Raw genomic sequence first — 22172 nt, forward strand, 5'->3', positions numbered from 1 at the left:
GATTAAAGCTTTTAAGCACAATCAAGAGTTGTTTGAAGTATATCTTCACCATTGACTTTAAAATTATTAAAGGTTGTAATCGCTGCTGTGATTGAGGGGGAGTGAGTAGGTACTCAGGTCTTAGTGTAGATTGAAATTGCATTGGGTAGGTCTTAAGTGATAGGATTAAACATGTGGTTTAAGTCCTGAATTAATACCTCTTATAGTGGATTTCCTCCCTGGCTTGGTAGCCCCCAGACGTAGGTGTGTTTGTCATCGAATTGGGTAAACAATTCTCTGTGTCATTTACTGCCTCTTACATTTACTGTCTGTATACATTACCTGTCTGCGCAGAATTGGATATCATAACATCCAGTGTGACATCGATAGTCTGTTACTAGAATTTCAATTGGCATCAGAGCAGGCACCCTGCCTGTTAATTTCTGGGTGAGATCTAGGGACGTTACTTTCTAGTACCATGGACAAGGATGTAGGATTCTCAAATAGACCACCCATGCTGGATGGTTCTAACTATGATGACTGGAAGGCTCGTATGATAGCCTTCTTGAGGTCTCTGGATAGCAAGGTCTGGGGAGCTGTCAACAAAGGATGGGAACATCCAACGAAGACAGGTAAAGATGGAATCATTATGCAAATTCCTGAAGAAGAGTGGGACAAAGAGAAAGAAGCATCAACCCTTGGAAACTCTAAGGCCTTGAATACACTGTTCAATGGGATAAATAAGAACATTTTCAGACTGGTGCATCACTGTGAACTTGCTAAAGAAGTTTGGGATACTATCAAAATAACTCATGAAGGGACCTCCAAGGTAAGGATGTCTAAACTCCAGATGCTGACTACTAAATTCGAAAATCTGAGGATGAAAGAGGATTAGACTATTCATGACTTCCACATGAATATTCTTGAAATTGCCAACACTTTTGGAGGCTTAGGAGAGAAAATGCCTGAAGAAAAACTTCTAAGAAAGATTCTCAGATCATTGCCCAAGAGATTTGTCATGAAGGTTACTGCTATAGAAGAGGCTCAAGATATCTGCAATATGAAGGTTGATGAGCTTATTGGGTCTCTCCAAACTTTTGAAATGGGCTTGTGTGAGAATGTTGAAAAGAAAAACAAAAGCATAGCTTTTGTATCGAATACTGAAGAGGATTCAGAAGGAGGAAATATTGGAGGTGATGAAAGCATATCAGAAGCTATAACCATGCTTGGAAGACAGTTCAACAAGTTCATAAAGAAGGTTGATAAAAAAGGTAGACCAAATGTCAAGAACACTTCATCTGACATCAGTAGAAGATCAAAATCTGAAGAAAAATCCAACCAAGGCAAGGGAATCCAGTGTCATGGATGTGAAGGTTTTGGACACATTAGAGCTGAATGTCCTACCTTCCTCAAGATGCAAAAGAAGGGACTATCTGTCACCTGGTCTGAGGGAGACTCTGAGAGTGAATCAGAAGGAGAATATGCAAAACATGTCACTGCACTAACTAGTGTCTGTGCCTCTGATGATGACTCAAGTGGAGATGAACTTACATTTGATGAACTTGCTGCCTCATATAAAGAGTTATGTGTCAAAAGTGCAGAAGTGTGTATACAAGGAGAAAAGCAGAAGAAACTCATTAAGGAGCTAGAAGCTGAGAAGAAGAAGCATCTGACAGTCATAGATGGTCTAAATGGTGAGATAACCTTGCTGACCTCTAAGCTAGATCAAATGACAAAATCCATCAGAATGCTGAATAAAGGAATTGACACTTTGGAAGAGATTCTAAAGGTGGGACAGAAATCAGGAACCATGTCTGGTTTAGGCTTTGTTAAGGAATCCTCATCTGAATTCAAAAGCTCAAAGGCTGAAGTTCAGAAAATCAAGGAGAAGTCACAACCAATGTCACAACATCATGGAAATAGGAGGATTAACCATCAAAAGAAGAAATTTCAAAGATGGAGATGCCACTACTGTGGTAGATTTGGTCACATAAAACCCTTCTGTTACAGGTTGCATGGTTATCCTAACCAGATCCCTCAAGTCAGACCTAAGCAGAAGGCATTTAAGCATAATGCCCCCATCAAGAAACAACAATGGGCTGCTAGATTAACTCACACATCTCTAAGGGCGTCTATTAGAGAAGACTAGTATTTTGATAGTGGTTGCTCAAGATACATGACTGGGATGAATAACTTATTGGTAGATATACAACCTCATACTACCAGTTATGTGACCTTTGGTGATGGAGTTAAAGGAAAAGTCAAAGGCGTTGGTAAGCTGGACAGTCCTGGAGTTCCAGAACTGAATAATGTGCTGTTAGTAAAAGGGTTAACTGCTAATCTCATAAGCATAAGCCAACTATGTGATCAAGGCTTCAATGTACAGTTCACTAAGGAAGAATGTGTTGTGAAAAATGGAGAAAATAAGGAAGTTATGAGAGGATCCAGATCCAAAGACAACTGCTATCCATGGGAACCTAATGTCTCAAACTACTCCTCAATGTGCTCCTTAGCCAAGGAAGAACAGGAAGTGAAGCTGTGGCATAGAAGACTTGGACATCTTCATTTAAGAGGAATGAAGAAGATCATATCCAAGGAAGCAGTTAGAGGAATCCCAAAGCTGCTTATTGATGAAGGAAAAGTCTGTGGAGAATGTCAGGTTGGCAAGCAAACCAAGATGTCACATCCTAAGATTGGACATCCTACAACATCCAAAACTCTAGAACTTTTGCACATGGACTTAATGGGACCTATGCAGGTTGAAAGTCTTGGTGGGAAGAGATATGCTTATGTGGTTGTTGATGACCATTCCAGATACACATGGATAAGCTTCATCAGAGAAAAATCAGATGCATTTGATGTCTTCAAAGATCTATGCATAAGACTTCAAAGAGAAAAGGATAGTAATGTTATCAGAATAAGAAGTGACCATTGAAGGGAGTTTAAAAATTCCACGTTTGAGTATTTCTGCTCATCTGAAGGAATAAGTCATGAGTTTTCCTCACCTATTACTCCTTAGCAAAATGGAGTAGTTGAAAGGCAGAAAAGAACTATTCAAGAGTCTGCTAGAGCTATGATTCATGCAAAGAAGCTTCCTGTGCACTTTTGGGCTGAAGCTATGAATACAACTTGCTATGTTCACAACAGAGTTACCTTGAGAAAGGGAACCTCTTCCACTCTGTATGAAATATGGAAAGGCAGAAAACCTACTGTGAAGTACTTTCATATCTTTGGAAGCAAATGTTACATTCTTACAGATCGTGAACAGAGAAGAAAAATGGACCCCAAAAGTGATTAGGGTATATTCCTGGGATACTCTACTAACAGCAGAGCATACAAAGTTTTCAACTCCAGAACTAATATCCTGATGGAATCCATAAATGTTATTGTTGATGATAAAGATGAAGAATCCAATGTCATAGAGGATGTTGGAACATTCCTTGAGACTTCAACAGAAATACCAGTCAAGACAGAAGATGTACAAGATTCTCCTCCTGGGCTTGAGTTAGAAGCATCCAACAAGGTGCCTTCTATCAGGATTCAGAAAGACCACCCTAAGGATCTTATCATAGGAGATCCCAATAGTGGTGTGATTACCAAATCACGGGAGAATAGCGCAAATTCCTGCTTTGTATCTAAGGTTGAACCTAAAAATGTGAAAGAAGCTTTGACTGATGAATATTGGATCAATGCTATGCAAGATGAACTGGAGCAGTTTAAAAGGAATGAAGTATGGGAGTTAGTTCCAAGACCTGAAGGGACTAACATCATTGGTACCAAGTGGATTTACAAGAACAAGTCTGATGAGAAAGGAGTAATCACTAGGAATAAAGCAAGACTAGTGGCACAAGGGTATACTCAAGTTGAAGGGGTTGATTTTGATGAGACTTTTGCACCTGTTGCAAGACTTGAGTCAATAAGGTTGTTGTTAGGTGTTGCCTGCATTCTGAAGTTCAAATTGTTCCAAATGGATGTGAAGAGTGCCTTTATAAATGGCTACTTGAATGAAGAAGTCTATGTGGAACAACCTAAAGGGTTCAGTGATCCTAATCTACTGAAACATGTGTACAAGTTGAGGAAAGCTCTGTATGGGTTGAAGCAAGCTCCTAGAGCTTGGTATGAAAGGCCGACTGAATTTCTGACTACTAATGGTTACAGAAAAGGAGGGATAAATAAGACTTTGTTTGTGAAGGATGAAGATGGCAAAATCATGTTTGCCCAAATATATGTGGATGATATTGTCTTTGGTGGAATGTCAGATAGAATGGTGAAACATTTTGTTAACCAGATGCAATCTGAATTTGAAATGAGTTTGGTTGGAGAATTGACTTATTTTCTTGGACTGCAAGTTAAACAGATGGAAGATTCTATGTTTCTCTCCTAAATCAAATATGCCAAGAACATAGTTAAGAAGTTTGGTATGGATAATGCTAGTCACAAAAGAACTCCTGCACCTACTCATTTAAAGTTAACTAAAGATGAAGGAGGTTCTAGTGTGGATTAGTGCTTGCACAGAAGCATGATAGGTAGCCTACTCTATCTAGCTGCTAGTAGACCTGATATTGCCTATGCAGTTGGTGTGTGTGCTAGATACCAAGCAGAACCGAAAGTGAGTCATTTAAATCAAGTCAAGAGGATTCTCAAGTATATTAATGGGACTTGTGATTATGGTATGCTATACTCTCATGGCTCTGAGCCTATCTTATCTAGGTATTGTGATGATGATTGGGCTGGGAGTGCTGATGACAGAAAAAACACATCAGGAGGATGTTTCTTCTTGGGAAACAATCTCATATCTTGGTTTAGCAAGAAATAGAACTGTGTATTATTATCCACTGCAGAAGCTGAGTACATAGCAGCTGGAAGCAGTTGTTCCCAACTGGTATGGATGAAACAGATGCTGACTGAGTACAATGTCACTCAAAATGTCATGACTTTGTTCTGTGACAATCTCAGTGCCATCAACATTTCAAAGAATCCTATCCAACACAGCAAGACCAAACATATTGACATTAGACATCACTTCATAAGAGATTTGGTAGAAGATAAAGTGATTACCTTGGAACATGTGGCAACTGAACTACAACTTGCTGACATATTTACAAAGGCTTTGGATGCTACTCAATTTGAAAATTTAAGGGGCAAGTTGGGAATATGCCTTTCTGAGGAATTATAGCAACTAAGGATGTTAGGAATGTACTGTTTAATATTTCAAGTTATTAAACAATTGAAAGTGTGCTCTGATTGGTCAACAGATAATAGTTATTTCACTTGCAACAAGTGTGTTCACAAGATGTTATGGGGGACATCTGAACATGAGATATCCTATGTACCTGCTGGAGTTCAAGAACATGTTCATGCAGGAGTATTTCAAGATGTCATACACAAAGTCATGGCATCTGATATGGGTGTACCTGCTGGAAGTTATAAAAGGAATTATGGAATTATGCAGGATTCTTCCAGGATGTCAGAATATTAAGTGTGAATGTCTGGTGGTTTGTGATTGCATACTTAATGGCAATCTATGTATGATTAAAGATCTGATTTGTGGTTGTAATTTGTCAAGCAAGATCAAGAGTGTGTCTTCTTGATTGAAACTGTGAAGTAAAATCAAGATTGTGTTCCTGAAAATTGCTTGTATGTCTATTTTTTTTGGTATGTAATAGTAAGTGTTGCTTTGGCAACATTTTTGACAAAAAGGGGGAGTAACACCTGTACCCCACGACAACAGATTTCCTTGAAGTTGAAGGTCCCCTAAACAAGAGGTTATGTTGTTGTTTGCTATCTGCTTGATCTTCTATGTTTGCTAAGTGTATTAGCTAATTTGAATCTCTGCTTGGATGTGTGCTTTCTGCTGCTGTGAACTCTGTTGTGATGCCAAGTTGTTTTAGCCAAATTTTTTCCAAAGGGGGAGTTTGTAGATGTTTTTGATTGGCTGCATTTTGTGTTAAAACACTTACTGTACTTAGATGTCTTGACTGCTGTCATGACATGCTTAAGTAGTATGCTGCATGATTAGCTAATACAAGATGTCAAACTGAATGTTATGACATTTATCCCTGATAGCAGATGCTGAAGTATAGGCTAGTTAGTTTTCTGTTATGTTTCAGTATTTATCTCAGGCTGATTTTCAGGAAACTAACAGCTGTGCAAAAATTAAGAGACCTAGCATATAGCCTATTTTCTGGATGTCAAACTGAATGTTATGACATTCATTCCTGACAGTAGATGCTAAAGTATAGGCCAGTTAGTTTTTCTGTTTCAGTATTTATCTCAGGCTGTTTTTTAGGAAACTAACAGCTGAGCTAAAATTAAGGGACCTAACATATAGCCTATTTGTTAGCACCCTAATGTGTGGAAATTAGGTTAACTTGCTTAACCTTAATTTTAGGAAATTCAAGTACAAGGCCCAAGTACTGCATTATTAAAGGATGGCAATCCTACTTTCAGCAACTCAGGGATTTGAAGCGTGGAGATTTAAATATATCAATATATATCCTTGCTGTATTTTCATTGTGCCTTGTATTAAGTTTTACTTGTGAGCCAAGCAATTATCACCTAGATGATTGCATTGGACTAGGGTGTTTATTGAGTTGTAATTGCTGTGTCACTCTAAGCTTTTAAGCGTGAGTGTTGTGTTTCTTGATTAAAGCTTTTAAGCACAATCAAGAGTTGTTTGAAGTATATCTTCACCACTGACTTTAAAATTATTAAAGGTTGTAATCACTGCTGTGATTGAGGGGGAGTAAATAGGTACTCAGGTCTTAGTGTAGATTGAAATTGCATTGGGTAGGTCTTAAGTGATAGGATTAAACAGGTGGTTTAAGTCCTGAATTAATACCTATTATAGTGGATTTCCTCCCTGGCTTGGTAGCCCCCAGACGTAGGTGTGTTTGTCACCGAACTGGGTAAACAATTCTCCGTGTCATTTACTGCCTCTTACATTTACTGTCTGTATACATTACCTGTCTGCGCAGAATTGGATGTCATAACATCCAGTGTGACATCGATAGTCTGTTACTAGAATTTCAATCTTATCCTTAGGTACCCATTTTCTGGGTCCTCTCTTGTTAGTTTTCCTAGAGTTTCTTACACCCTTGAGTCTTTGTGCAACAAGATATTCAAGATAAATTTGTGCATAATACTTAGGTTTCAGAATTGAGTTCTTATCCTTAGTAACTTTCTGTGTCTGTGCAGAAAAATCAAGCTCAGTGCCAGCAGGAACAAAATGCTCATAGATAGGTTTCAATTTTAGCTTCTGACTTTCGCCAGGTTTTATAGTTTTTGTACAACCTAAACCTTTATTTCCATTTTTTTCTAACTCCATAGATTGAGGGAGCCATTTTACTTCTATTTATGCTTTTAGCCATAAAGTACTGTAATGCTCTGTCATATCTAATGACGTAATCAGTACCAGAAGCTTCTGAGACTATTTCTTCCTCTAGTTTTGAAATTTTACTTTTCAAAGAAGAGTTGTTACTTTCTAGAGAAAATAATTTTTCATTTAGGGAAGAAATATCTTTCTCAAGCTCACTACGAGTTTCAGAAGCAACTACTTGGACTTGGTTAAGGTCATTGTACCTACTCTGTAAACTCTGCTACTTTTCCAATATTTCAGAGAGACATGACTCTAAATCAGAACGAGATAGTTCAGAAAATACCTCTTTAGAATCGGAGTCTGATTCTGACAACATCTTGTCTTCTGGTTCTTCAGAACCTTCTGGATCAGTTGTTGTTGCCATCAATGTAACGTTGGCTTGTTCCTCGTTAGAATCTTCTTATGATTATGAGTCACACCATGTAACAATCAGCCCCTTCTTGCCTTTAGAAAACTTCTTATGCCTTCTGTCCTTTTTCAACTTAGGACATTCACTCTTGTAGTGGCCTGGCTCCTTGCACTCAAAGCAAATAACCTCTTTACCAGAACCTTGCTTCTTCTGTCCAGACGAAGAATCAGAACGACCAACAGTTCTCCTAGCTTCTTTGAACTTTCCTTGACCATTATGCCCATGCTTCCAGAGTCTATTGACCCTCTTGGAAATCAAAGATAACTCATCATCATCTTCCGAGTCTTCATCAAAAACTTTTGATTCTTCCTTAGCTTGATAGGATCTTGTCTTCTCGGGCTTAAACTTTAAAGCAACAAATTTACCTCACTTCTGAGTTTCATCTTCCTCGAGTTCTATCTCGCGGCTTCTCAAAGAACTAACAAGTTCTTTAAGACTAATACTGTTAAGATCCTTTGCCAGCTTCAAAGCAGTTACCATAGGTCTCTATTTTTTTGGGAGACTTCTAATTATCTTCTTGACATAGTCAGCTATAGAGTATCCTTTGTCCAAAACTTTCAGTCTTGTAACAAGCATATGAAATCTTGAGAACATAGTATCAACGGTTTCATCATCTTCCATTATGAATACTTCGTGCTTCTGGATTAAGGTCAAAGCCTTTGTCTCCTTTACTTGAGCATTCCTCTCACGAGTCATCCTCAGAGAATCGAATATGGACTTAGCAGAATCTCTATTTGTTATCTTCTCATACTCAATATAAGAGATAAAATTGATCAATATAGTTCTAGCCTTATGATGATTTTTGAAATCCTTCTTTTATTGATCTGTCATAGAACTTCTTGCTATTTTATTTCCTTAGCATTAACTGGGTCAACATAGCCATCGACTACAAGATCCTAGAGATCAACGTCATAACCAAGAAATAAACTTTGATTCTATCTTTCTATTAGTCAAACTTCTCACCATCAAAGATTGGTGGTTTAACACCGTAGTGATCTCTCTTATTGTTGTTACTAGCAACAACGTTGTTGTTAGCAGTAACCATTATTTCTCACACAAACTGGATCGGTACTGAACACGGTGAAGTGTTGATAAAAACTTTATCACAATAAGAACTGAGCTCTGATGCCAATTGAAGGTGTGAAAAACACAAGAAGGGGGGGAGGTGAATTGTATTTTAAAAACAAAAGCTTTTTACCAACTCAAGAACACCATACAAATACTAAGAATAAAGAGATAAAAACACAAGTATTTTTATCCTGATTCGCTTGAAACTCAAAGCTACTCCAGTCCACCCGCCAAGGTGATTTTCCCTTATACACAAGGTATTAATCCACTATAATCAACTGATTACAAAACTCACAAAGAATAACCTTCTTTGTCTTCTCAAGGATCCGACTATACCTTAGTCTCCTTAAGGAATCACAAACAACAAGTTTGAATCAAAGGTTTTGTGTTTACAAGATGCTTCTACACAAGCAGATTTTATACAAATGAAATACAAACGCTTAAAGAAAAATATGAACAAAGTCTAGATCTTTTTCACGTAGAAAACAGTCTTACGAAATTGTTGGAGTCATTTCTTCAAGTCTCAAAGTCCCACTTATATAGCATAAGAAAAGAGACCTTTTAAGGGGAAAATGGGGATACCAAATAGAGAAGATGTCCATTGTTGGATTGGTGAAAGGAGTGATACAACATACAATCCTTCGCCCATAATTTCAGTGACAAGTGTGATGTTTAATACTGTCCTTTGTCCACAATATCAGGTAGTGGAAGGAATATTTGATTTGTACCATGTACTATTTGATCACGTATCCATTTTGATCTCATCTTCAAATTTATTGGCTTATGATGAAAGTTTGATGAAGCATGAAATGAAGAAACATACAGCTGGATTCAGAAACTTCAAAATCTTCAGTCAGAACCTTGACAACGTTGAAGGTTGAGAAAAACAAGAAAGGGGGTTTGAATTGTTTTGGAAATAAAAACTTTTTCAGAAATCAGACACACACAGAATAAAAAGGAAATGACACAGAATTTTATACTGGTTCGCTTGAAATTCAAAGCTACTGCAGACCACCCGACCAAGGTGATTTCGCCTTCAAAAAGGACTTAATCCACTAATCTTGAAAGATTACACAACCAAACGTCTAAGAGAATAATCTCTCAGCCCTCTCAAATATTCAGACTACATAGAGTCACTTGAAGAAGTAGTTCAAGCAAGAGTATAGATTGTAATGTAAAATGCTTCTAACAAAAAGCAAATATTACAGAATTATAAGAACAATATCTTTTCACGTAAGAGCAGCAACTCGTGAAAAATGAGAGAGGATGAATGATATTTCTTATGTATCTCAGGTGTGTTCTCTTGTGAAGTATTCCGTCCTTTATATAGTCGTTGTGAAGGATCGTTGGAGTGATGACATGATCTTGGTTATTGAAGAATGTTTAATGTCATTACTCTCCTTGTTTCTTTCTAAAACAATTTTGAGAGCCTCATTATTTCCTTCTTGAAATAGTTTCTTTCCAAATACAGATTTCTTTTTGGTTACACATTCTGAGCTGGTGAGTCTATGTCAGAGTCTTGATAGATCAGAGTTTGCCTTTAGAGGATAAGTATGTCTAACTGTATGAGAGTTTCTCAATGCTCTAGACTTCTTCAGATTCAGAGTCTGGATTCAATATTCTTTTATCAGAGTCTGATTTCTTTATGTTGCCCTGGGTATCTGCATTAATCAGAATCAGAGTCTTCTGGACACATTCTTTCTGAGTAGCATCTGATAACCGAATATTTTCTATCTGATGTAATTTTCTATCTGATGTTTGATCAGAGTCCTGCATACTAAGAAAAAATCTCGTTAGAGTACCATTTTGTTTCATCCTTTGTTATCATCAAAATCTTAGAGATATATTGTAGAACCAACTTTGTTCTTACAATCTCCCCCTTTTTGAAGATGACAAAACAATACAGAGTAAAGGTGAAACATAAAGGAAAATCTTAGATCAGATTGGAAAGTGGGCCCCCCCTGAGTTAGATCCTTGGATAACTCAGATGTTCTTACCGGACCTTCCTTGATTTAGTGCTTTAGCTACTTTCCTACATATCTTTAGTCATGATTTAATAATAATTTTATTGGAAATGTTTGCAGTGCTTGAGAGGATTTAGTTATGTTTTCATCAGAGTTGTTTTAGTTCTCCCCCTTTTTGTCATAATCAAAAAGACATAGCAACAAAAAAGGTTGATATTGATAAAGAAGCATTTACAAATAAGCACATATGTCAGAAGGTAGAAAGCAAACAAAAAATAACAAAACAGAGAAAGCAACACGCAAATAGCCTAGGTGCCTAAGGGTTTGGAGGCAGAGGCATCCTCTGGACCAGTTGGGACAACATATTCTGAATGTTGACGTTGACAGAGTCCTGTTGATCCAGCCTGGCCCAAACTACCTGTTGTTCTTTTTGCAGTTCCTCTAGAGTCTTCAAGACCAGAGGGACGAACCCAGAGTTGGAGTGCTCCCCCTGAGTCAGTTCATCAGCGTTGGCTTTTGCAGCAGCTTCTTCAGGAATGTGAGCTGCTTCTTCAGCGTCAACTTTAGCTTTTGCCTCAGCCTTAGCAGCAGCAACACCAACAATAACTTTTGCTTCAGCTTCTCTGATTTTGTGAAGTTCTTCTTGGCGTGCTTTCTCTTCAGCTTCCTTCCTTGCCCGTTCCTCAGCTTCTCTAGCTAGGCGCTCTTGAAGTCTAATCCCAGCGTCTCTGATGAAGTTGTTGCAAACTTGTTCAAAGAGGCCTTTCAGCTTGAAGGCTTTAGAGGTCATCTAACGTATCACTCTGCTCCAGTGGATCCTTACAATAGAGGGTTCATCACTGATACCAGAGTTGATGGTCAGAGACTTGACCTTCTCAACTGAAGACTCTGCAAAAACCTAGATTGCTTCTTCAAGGGTAGGAAAGGTAGTTTCTGGTTCAGTGGCAAAGGCTGGGGAGGGTGAGGAGGGTGAGATAGGGGCACTTAGATTAAGTGTGGGAGTTGTTGGGTCAACAAAAGTGATGGGTGGTGGTATGTCAGAGTGGGTCTGTGAGGATAGTTCAGGTTGTGAGGTTGGTTCAGATGGTGGTTGGGTTGGTTGTGGTTCAGATGGTGTTTGAGGTGGTTCAGATGTGGTTGGATTTGGATGTTCCAGAGGTGGGGAAGTGACTTCTGGTTCAGGTTCAGGTTCAAGATGTGATGGTTGTTGAGAGGCCAGAGCACGGGCTTGGAGCTGAGCCAGAGTGGGGGATTAAGGGTCAGATGGTTCGGTATCAGAGAAGAGTTCGTAGTAAGATGGGTATTTAGGAGATGGTGATGATGATGGTGAGGTGGTTTCATTCAACATTTCTACTTCTGAAACTGGTAATATTATGGTGGAGAGGTTGAATTTCAGAGAGGTGGGTTAGAAGATCTGGTGGTTGAGGGAGGAGTTTCAGCAGAGGTGTATATGGGAGTTGTTTGGGGAAGAGAAGAAGAAATTGGTTTAATTTTGACAGAGCGAGGGAGAGATACAAACTTACCTATAGAGCCAACCAGAGGAACTGGGGGTCTTGATCTAGAGGATTCTCCCAACTTAGCTTTCTTCGCCTTCTTGGATTTCTCAGAGGGCTCTCGCATCCTCTTCATGAAGTGAGGTGGATGCTCAGGAAGCCAATCCACTATGAATTCAGAGATATCCACCCCTTGATTGGCAAGGTCCTATAGATAGTAGGCTACTACCTCTGGAGGGTCAATCTTGAAGAATAGGTAGAGTCCGTTGGGAATCTCCCTCTGATCTCCGAGTGCTTCCCAGGAGGTATCAAGTGTTGGTTTGGCTATGACTTGATCAATGATTCCCATGCTCTTCAGATTCCGAGCTTTCAGAGCTCTTCCAGTGTCAATGGTGACATCTTCCATGAGTCTGAGCTGAATCAGGTGGTCCACGAGGCCACTCTCGATCAATACATCAGATATCAGTCTCCCCAGAGGGGTGTAGTTCCTTGTCTTCATGTTGTTTCTGGTGTCTTTAACTGAATCTCTGAGGTACTTGAAGAGGAGTCCAGGTAGATAGAGTTTCATACCCTTGTAAATGCAGTACAAGATACACTTCTGATCTGTGTTGATGTAGTCAGAAGAGTTTGAAGTAGGACGATGATGGATGGTGCCTAAGATGATCTTCAGCCAGACCCGGAGGTTCTGATGTGGTTCCTTGTTCTTGGAATGCTTGCCTTCAACACTTTGTTGGAAGATGGTAGGGTTTATTTCCTGGGACAAGTACTTTGCCCTAGGGTTTATGTTGTAGATGCGTCTTCCTCCTGTCTTCTCCATGTTCAGAAGGGAGGCAATTGATTTCTCAGTGATGACTATCTTGACTCCCAGAACGTAGGAGACAATGTAGTGATCATCTGAGTCTGCGAAACGCCAGAACTCCTTCACCATATTCGTGTACACAGGGCCATAGAGGCGTTGAAAGTAGTTTTCCCACCCTTGCATTTTCAGTTCTTCAGTGAGGTTGACGCCATTTCGCTTCATGTTTTCGAAATCAACCAAAGATTCATATAGAACTTCAAGCTTATCAAAGGGAGTTGCTAGATGAATATGGGGCTCACGATCAAGGATGTAGGGTTCCCTGTAGATTGGAGTTGAGACGACGCTGGTGGTTGCAGTAGTTTGTTGGCTAGAACTGGGTGCTTGCTCTGTTGAGTTCATCTATTGGGAGAAGTTGTAAACTGATTGTTACTGAGAATCCATGAAGAACAGTTGAAGATGATGATGAATGTTTGAAGAACTTGATGAAGACTGCAAAAATCCTTTGAAGGAGATGAAGAACTAAGAGAGAGGGTTTTGTGAGGTCGTGAGTGTTAAAGTGTGCAAGTGTAGTTTGTGAAATGAATATATACACATTTAGGGTGCATGCAAAACGACAATAGAAAGTGAGTTTAGCAGTTAAGAAATTGAATGCAACACGTTAACCAAGTAAGTACGTTTGGAGGAGAATGATTACAGCCCATGATGGAGGTCTAATCCCCAAATCAGCATACTGCTCGAGGAGATATCAAGAGTCTGTCTCTTGATTTCTTCTAGACAGCTGTCTAGAAGTTCCAAGGTCAGACGCAAGACGTACCACGTGTTACTTTATCTGATCTTCAAGAATACCAAAGGGTTGGATCCTGAGGATTTCTAACTTAGATGACTTCTAACTGGTAGTAGCATCAGAGCCAGATACAAATTCCAGGTGTTTACTTCAGAGTCTTATTTTTCTATTTCAGAGGCACATTTCATTCTGAACAATTTTGAATGTTTAGATTTTTCAAGATAAAAGAGAATCTATCTTCAGCCAGGGGTTTGGTAAAAATGTCAGCCCATTGATGGTCTGTATCAATAAATTTTAAAGTGATTACCTCTTTCTGAACATAGTCTCTAATGAAATGATGTTTTATTTCTATGTGCTTAGCTCTGGAATGCAAAATAGGATTCTTACTTAAATAGATGGCAGCAGTATTCTCATAAAAAATAGGAACGTTACTCTAAAAAATCAGAAGGTCTTCAAGTTGATTCTTCATCTAGAGCATCTGAGTAGTGCATAGTGATGCTGATATATATTCTGCTTATGTAGTGGATAGAGCTATGGTTGATTGCCTTTTGCTGGCCCAGGATATCAGGTTCTTTCCTAAGAACAGACAGTTCCCAGATGTACTTTTACGTTCCATTCTGTCTCCTGTATAATCTGCATCGCAATAACCAGAAAGTCTATACTCTGATGTTTTCTCATACATCAGGACCAGGTTAGGGGTTCCTTTCAGATACCTGAGTATTCTTTTAACAGTTGTTAAATGAGATTCTCTAGGATCTGATTGGAATCTGGCACAAAGACATACACTAAACAAAATATCAGGACGTGTAGCAGTCAAATAGAGAAGAGAGCCTATCATACCACGATAGAGCTTCTGACAAACCTTCTGGCTAATTTCTTCTTTTTCCAGAATGTAGGTTGGATGCATAGGTGTCTTAGCAGGTTTACATTCAGCCATTTTGAATTTCTTCAGATGTCTTTTATGTATTTACTTTGATAAACGTAGGTAGCTTTTGAAGCTTGATTGATTTGAATCCCTAGAAAGAACTTTAGTTCTTGCATTAAGCTCATTTCAAATTCTGCCTGCATTAGCTCAGAGAATTCTTGACATACAGAAGGGTTAGCTGAACCAAAAATAATGTCATCAACATATATCTAGCATATCATGAGATCATTTCTAATGTTTTTACAGAAGAGTGTAGAGTCAACCTTTCCTCTAATAAAGTCATGTTCCTGAAGGAAGTTACTTAATCTATCATACCAAGCTCTGGGAGCTTGTTTTAAACCGTACAATGATTTCTTAAGTTTAAAAATGTGTTTTGGACATTTAGAGTTTTCAAAACCTGGAGGTTGATTGACATAAACTTCTTCTGATATATAACCATTAAGAAATGCACTTTTGACATCCATTTGATATAGTTTGATAGAATGATTTACAACAAATGAAACAAGTAAACGAATAAATTCTAACCTAGCGACTGGGGCAAAGGTTTCGTTGTAGTCAATGCCTTCTTGTTGACTGTACCCTTGTGCCATCAGTCGAGCTTTATTTATGACAACTTCTCCTTTTTCGTTCAGTTTGTTTCTGAACACCCATCTAGTTCCAATAATGTGAGTTCCTTTAGGCTTTGGAACAACATCCCAGACGTCACTCTTTGAGAATTGATCTTGCTTTTCTTTCATAGCTAGAACCCATTCGCTGTATTGAAGTGACTCATCACAGGAAGTAGGCTCAATCAGAGATACTACTACTAGAGGGATTTCTTCAGGTACCTTGAATGTTGACCTAGTTCTGACAGGTTCATCATTGTTTCCTAGAATCAAATCTTCAGAGATGTTGGGGTGGCTTCTTGATTTCTTCTAGATAGTTGAGGCTTCAGTTGCATCTGGACTTTGTTTATCAGATACTTCTGGTGCTTTGGTCTTTTCGTCAGAACTTGCAAGAGTAATCTCCAGATCTACAAGTTTCTCAACTAGCTTTGACTTTTCAGGGTCAAGCTTATCATCAAATCTAACATGAATTGATTCTTCCATAATTTTGGTTTCTGTGTTGTATACTCTGTAGCCTTTAGAGCGTTCTGATTATCCTAACATAATACCTTTTTGTGCTTTTGAATCAAACTTGTTCAGATGTTCTTTAGTATTCAGAATAAAGAAAGAGCATCCAAAAGGATGAAAATAAGAAATGTTGGGTTTTCTTCCCTTACACAGTTTATAGGGAGTCTTCTCCAGAATAGGTCTTATAGAGATTCTATTCTGAATATAACACGCTAAATTTACTGCTTCAGCCCAAAAGTGCTTAGCCACATTGGTTTCATTGATCATGGTTCTGGCCATCTCTTGGAGTGTCCTATTCTTCCTTTCTACAACTCCATTTTGTTATGGAGTTCTAGGACAGGAGAAATCATGGGATATTCCATTAGAATCGAATAGTTCTTCAAAAAATTTATTTTCAAATTCTCCACCATGATCACTTCTGACTCTGATGATTTTGGAGTCAAATTCGTTTTGCACTTTGGAACAGAAGCTAGTGAATATAGAGTGAGACTCACTCTCGTGCTTTAGGAATCTTATCCCATGTCCAGCGACTAAAATCATCAACAATAGCTAGTCCATATTTCTTTCGATTGACTGATGCTATTTTAATAGGCCCAAACAGGTCAATGTGAAGAAGTTCCAGAGGCTTAGAGGTGGAAACAATATTTTTCTTTTTAAAAGATGTTTTGGAAAATTTCCCTTTATGACATGCCTCACATAGAGCATCTGAAGAATACTTCAACTTGGGTAGACCTCTGACTAACTCGAGTTTATTTAGCTGAGAGAGTTTTCTCATGCTAATGTGGCCCAAGCGTCTATGCCATACCCACTGCTCTTCATGAACGAACATCAGACATTTTACATTTTGTTCTTTTAAGTCTGAAAGATTTATTTTGTAAATATTGTTTTTCCTCTTGCCAGTGAATAGGACTGTTCCATTATTCTGATTAATTGCTTTACATGTTTTTTGATTGAAGATTACATCATAGCCGTTATCACTTAATTGAATTATTGATAACAGGTTATGCATTAATCCTTCTATATAGAGGACATCAGATATAGAGGTAAGAGTTCCATTACCAATAGTTCTGGAGCCTCTGATTCTTCGCTTTTGATTTCCTTCGAATCCTACAAAGCCCGCATCTTTAAGTTCCAGGCTTTGGAACATATACGTTCTTCCCGTCATGTGTCGCGTGCATCCAGAGTCCAGGTACCATGACTGGTGTCTTAACTCTGCTGCATAAGATATCTACAACATAAACAATCTTATCCTTTGGTACCCATAATCTTTTGGGTCCTTTATGATTAGTTTTCCGAGAGTTTCTTAGAACTTTAGGTTTTCTAGCATTATCAAAATGTTGTGCTTGTGTATGTGTGTAGTGATAAGAAAACGGAGATCTAGGTTTGTCATTTGTGGAGGATTTATCTTCACTGGGGTCATACCCTATTCCTCTTTTATTATTCTGACTTACTCCATAAATCATGGATGCCATTCTGCTTCTCTCTATCCCATTTTTCAGAAACTTTTGAAAAGATTTTTCATATTCATAAATTACTGTGTTCGAAGTTTGTGGAGCTTGACATAACACTTCTTCAAGTTTTAAACATTGTTTATTTGTGGAGTCTCTTTCTAATATCAACGTTCGGTTTTCATCTTTTAGTTCTGAAACTGTCATCTCAAGTTTACCACATTCTTCGATGGTTTCTTCAAGAACCTATTTTATAGCTTAAAATTTTTGTTTAAGTTTCTGATATGAGTTTAGAGTTTCAAAAAGGCATGATTCAAGGTCAGAGCGAGAAAGATCAGAAAATACCTCTTCAGAGTCGGATTCTCCATCTGATGTATTTCTGGAGGTGGTAGCCATGAGTGCAACATTTGCCTTTTTCTTCAGAGTCTGATTCTGAGGAATCAGATCCACTGTTGTCCCAGGTAGCCATCAGTCCCTTTTTAGTTCTGAATGAACTTTTCTTGAAATTCTCTCTTCTAGAGCTTTCTTTCTTCAACTTGGGGCATTCATTTCTGTAATGACCTGTTTCCTAACATTCATAGCATGTTATATCTTTGTTTGACTTACCTCTGGAAGTTGATTCTGATCGATCCCCCTTGGGTCTTGGTCTTCTGAAGTTATTATTCCTTTTTCTCCAGAGTTGTTTTACTCTTCTGGTTAAAAGGGATAACTCTTCTTCGTCGTCAGAGTCTTCTTTCTCAGAGTCATCATTGTCTTCCTTTTCAGCCTGGAAGGCTTTGTTTCTATCTGGTTTACGTCTTTCGGATCTGGACTTTAGTGCTACAGACTTGATCTTCTTTTGAGGTTCATCTTCCTCCAGTTCTATCTCGTGGCTTCTGAGTGAACTGACGAGTTCCTCAAGGCTGATATTGTTCAGATCTTTTGATAACTTTAAAGCTGTGACCATGGGTCTCCATTTCTTTAGAAAGCTTCTAACAATCTTTTTGACATGATCCGCAGTTGTGTATCCTTTATCCAACACTTTGAGTCCTGCAATTAAATTTTGAAATCTAGAAAACATTACCTCTACAACTTCATCGTCCTCCATTTTGAAGGCTTAATATTTTTGGATTAGAGCTAGAGCCTTTGTTTCTTTGACTTGAGAATTTCTTTTGTGAGTCATCCTCAGGGAGTCAAGTATTTCTTTAGCTGTTTCCCTGTTAGTGATCTTTTCATATTCATTGTAGGAAATAACATTGAGTAGTATCGTTTTGGCTTTGTGATGGTTTTTGAATTCACGCTTCTGATCATCTGATATTCTGCTTCTGGGAATAGCAACGCCAACGTCTGTCACAGGTGGTGTGTAGCCAATTGTGACAATATCCCATATATCAACGTCGTAGGCCAGAAAGAAACTTTCAATTCTGTCTTTCCAATAATCAAATTTTTCTCCATCAAAGATTGGAGGTTTAGCATTGTAACTATCTCTTTCATTGGTGTTGGCCATAGTTTTTCTCACGCTAGATCTCTCTACACTGTTAAGTGTTTGATTAGAGAATTAATAACAGAGCCGTAGCTCTGATACCAATTGAAGGTTGAGAAAAACAAGAAAGGGGGTTTGAATTGTTTTAGAAGTAAACTTTTTCAGAAATCAGACACACACAGAATAAAAAGGAAATGACACATAATTTTATACTGGTTCGCTTGAAATTCAAAGCTACTCCAGTCCACCCGGCCAAGGTGATTTCGCCTTCAAAAAGGACTTAATCCACTAATCTTGAAAGATTACACAACTAAACCTCTAAGAGAATAATCTCTCATCCCTCTCAAGTATTCAGACAGCGCAGAGTCACTTGAGGAAGTAGTTCAAGCAAGAGTATAGATTGTAATGTAAAGTGCTTATAACAAAAAGCAAATATTATAGAATTATAAGAACAATAGCTTTTCACGTAAGAGCAGCAGCTCGTGAAAAATGAGAGAGGATTAATGTGATTTCTTGTGTGTCTCAGGTGTGTTCTCTTGTGAAGTATTCCGTCCTTTATATAGTCCTTGTGAAGGACCGTTGGAGTGATGACAAGATCTTGGTTATTGAAGAATGTTTAATGTCATTACTCTCCTTGTTTCTTTCTAAAACAGTTTTGAGAGCCTCATTATTTCCTTCTTGAAATAATTTCTTTCCAAATACAGATTTCTTTTCGGTTACACATTCTGAGCTAGTGAGTCTACGTCAGAGTCTTGATAGATCAGAGTTTGCCTTCAGAGGATAAGTATGTCTAACTGTATCAGAGTTTCTCAATGCTCTAGACTTCTTCATATTCAGAGTATGGATTCAGTATTCTTTTATCAGAGTCTGATTTCTTTATGTTGCACTGGGTATCTGCATTGATGATAATTAGAGTCTTCTGGACACATTCTTTTTGAGTAGCATCTGATAATCAAATATTTTCTATCTGATGTAATTTTCTATCTGATGTTTGATCAGAGTCCCGCATACTAAGAAAAAATCTCGTTAGAGTACCATTTTGTTTCATCCTTTGTTATCATCAAAATCTTAGAGATATATTGTAGAACCAACTTTGTTCTTACAAGCGTCAGTAGTCTGGCTTGAGATCTTCAGTATCTTTAGAATCTTCAGACTCTACAATCAGAACCTTGATAACCTCAATGTCTGGTTTGAGATCTTCAGAATCTTCAGCTAAGTAACAAAATTTCATAATCTTGCCATTCTTCAGAAGCTTGATGATGAGAGTCACGTCCAGAAGCAGAAGGGGAGAGAATGTTGCAGCAACAACATATCGTCTTTTCTGGATCTTCTCAGGAGTGAATCAACATAGAAATAGAAAGAACATTGTAGCAACAACTTGATATCTTTCAGAACTTCTTATGATTAGCGCATAAGTGGAATTTGGAACACAATGTTTAGAAAACTGATGACGTGTTACGTCATAAACTCAGATTCAGAATTGGTTGTTAAAGCTACACAATAACAAACCATTAGGGTACAAAAATTATTCTCACACAAATATAACATTCATTAAAACTCAAGGTATAGAAGCAAAACCAAATCTTGTTCTAACAATAGTCTCTACAAACTCTTGATTAATGGTGATTCTCAACAAAATGACCCTTCCTTTCAGACCAAGACACAACCTTCTCATGTCTCACACCAAGCACATTCATATTCTAGTATTAACAAAGTATGTATTGTACATATATAAGCCATTTGGAACTTTAGATGAGGTCATTTATCTAATGAAAGAATAGCTAGAATGTCTCAATTATATTCCAACATTCATGATGATAATGAAGTTGTTTGTGATATTTTTCATTTTACTCGACACAAGAAATTACCCTATCATGCTATCATTTCTAAATATTTTTCTTATTTTGAATTAATACATTTTAACATTTGGAGACCTCTAGTTTTTAACTCAGTTCATTGTCATAGATATTTTTTGTCCATCCTTGATGATTTTAGTAGATATGTGTGGATCATACTTCTTAAATCCAAGGGTGAAGTTTCTAATCATGTCCAGAACTTCATTGCCCTCATTGAAAACCAATTCAAAACTTGTACCAAATATATTAGAACTAATAATGGCCTAGAATTCCTAATTCCAAAATTCTACATGACCAATGGCATCCTACACCAAAGATCATGTGTAGAATCTTCTCAACAAAATGGTTGAGTTGAAAGAAAACATCAGCATCTCCTCAATTTAGGAAGAGCTCTTTCTTTATCAAATCAAACTTCCTAAATATTTTTGGTCATATGTAGTATCCTATGCTACTTATATAATCAATAAAGTCAACAGTCCACTTCTTAACCACCAATCTCCCTACCAAATGCTACACAACTCTTTACCTGACATAAACCAAATCAAAGTTTTTGGTTCCTTATGTTATACCTCAACCCTTCAAAATAATAGAACCGAACTTTCTTCTAGAGCGAGAAAATTTATTTTTCTAGGATATGCTCTTGGATTCAAAGGGGCTGTCCTTCTAGATCTCAACACCAAAGAGATTTTTATATCAAGAAATATTACATTTTATGAACATATCCTTCCATATCATAATTAATCACCAATTACTCCATATAATTAGGAGTATTTCACCGACTTGTCAACCAAATTCCAAATATAATCCCTAACCCAAATCCTAGTACTAATCAAACCACACATACCATTATTGAAGAACTACCATCTTGTCCTACTGATCCACCCAATGACTATACAACTGAACAACCTCTGACAAAAACATCCTCTCGAGCCAAGCATCCACCGTCACATTTTAAAGATTATATATGTGCCTCATTTCATGATGCACATCATCAATCATCCACATGTACTCTTTATGCTTTATCTAATCTCATATCTTAGTCTCAATTGTCTCCCTCACATTGTCATTATAGTCTTTTCATCAACACTCAAACTGGACCAAAATCATACCATGAGGGAAGTAAGTTTGAATGTTACAAACAATCCATGAAAGTTGAGTTGGAAGCTATTGATAAAATTGGCACTTAGAAAATTGTTGATCTTCCACAAAACATTAAACACATAGGTTGCATATGGGTTTACAAGATCAAACATAATTCAGATGGAAGCATTGAGAGGTTCAAAGCCATGCTAGTTGCTAAGGGCTATAACCAAATTGAAGGTCTTGATTACTCTGATACTTTTTCACATGTTGCTAAATTAACCATAATCATACTTGTGCTAGCTCTTGCTTCTACTCACTCTTGGCACTTGCTTCAGATGGATGTTAATAATTCATTTCTCCATGGAGAATTATGTAGATGTTTGATTGGCTGCATTTTATGTTAAAACACTAG

This window comes from Lathyrus oleraceus, chromosome 5 (assembly GCF_024323335.1).
Source record: "Lathyrus oleraceus cultivar Zhongwan6 chromosome 5, CAAS_Psat_ZW6_1.0, whole genome shotgun sequence".
NCBI classification, from domain to species: domain Eukaryota; kingdom Viridiplantae; phylum Streptophyta; class Magnoliopsida; order Fabales; family Fabaceae; genus Lathyrus; species Lathyrus oleraceus.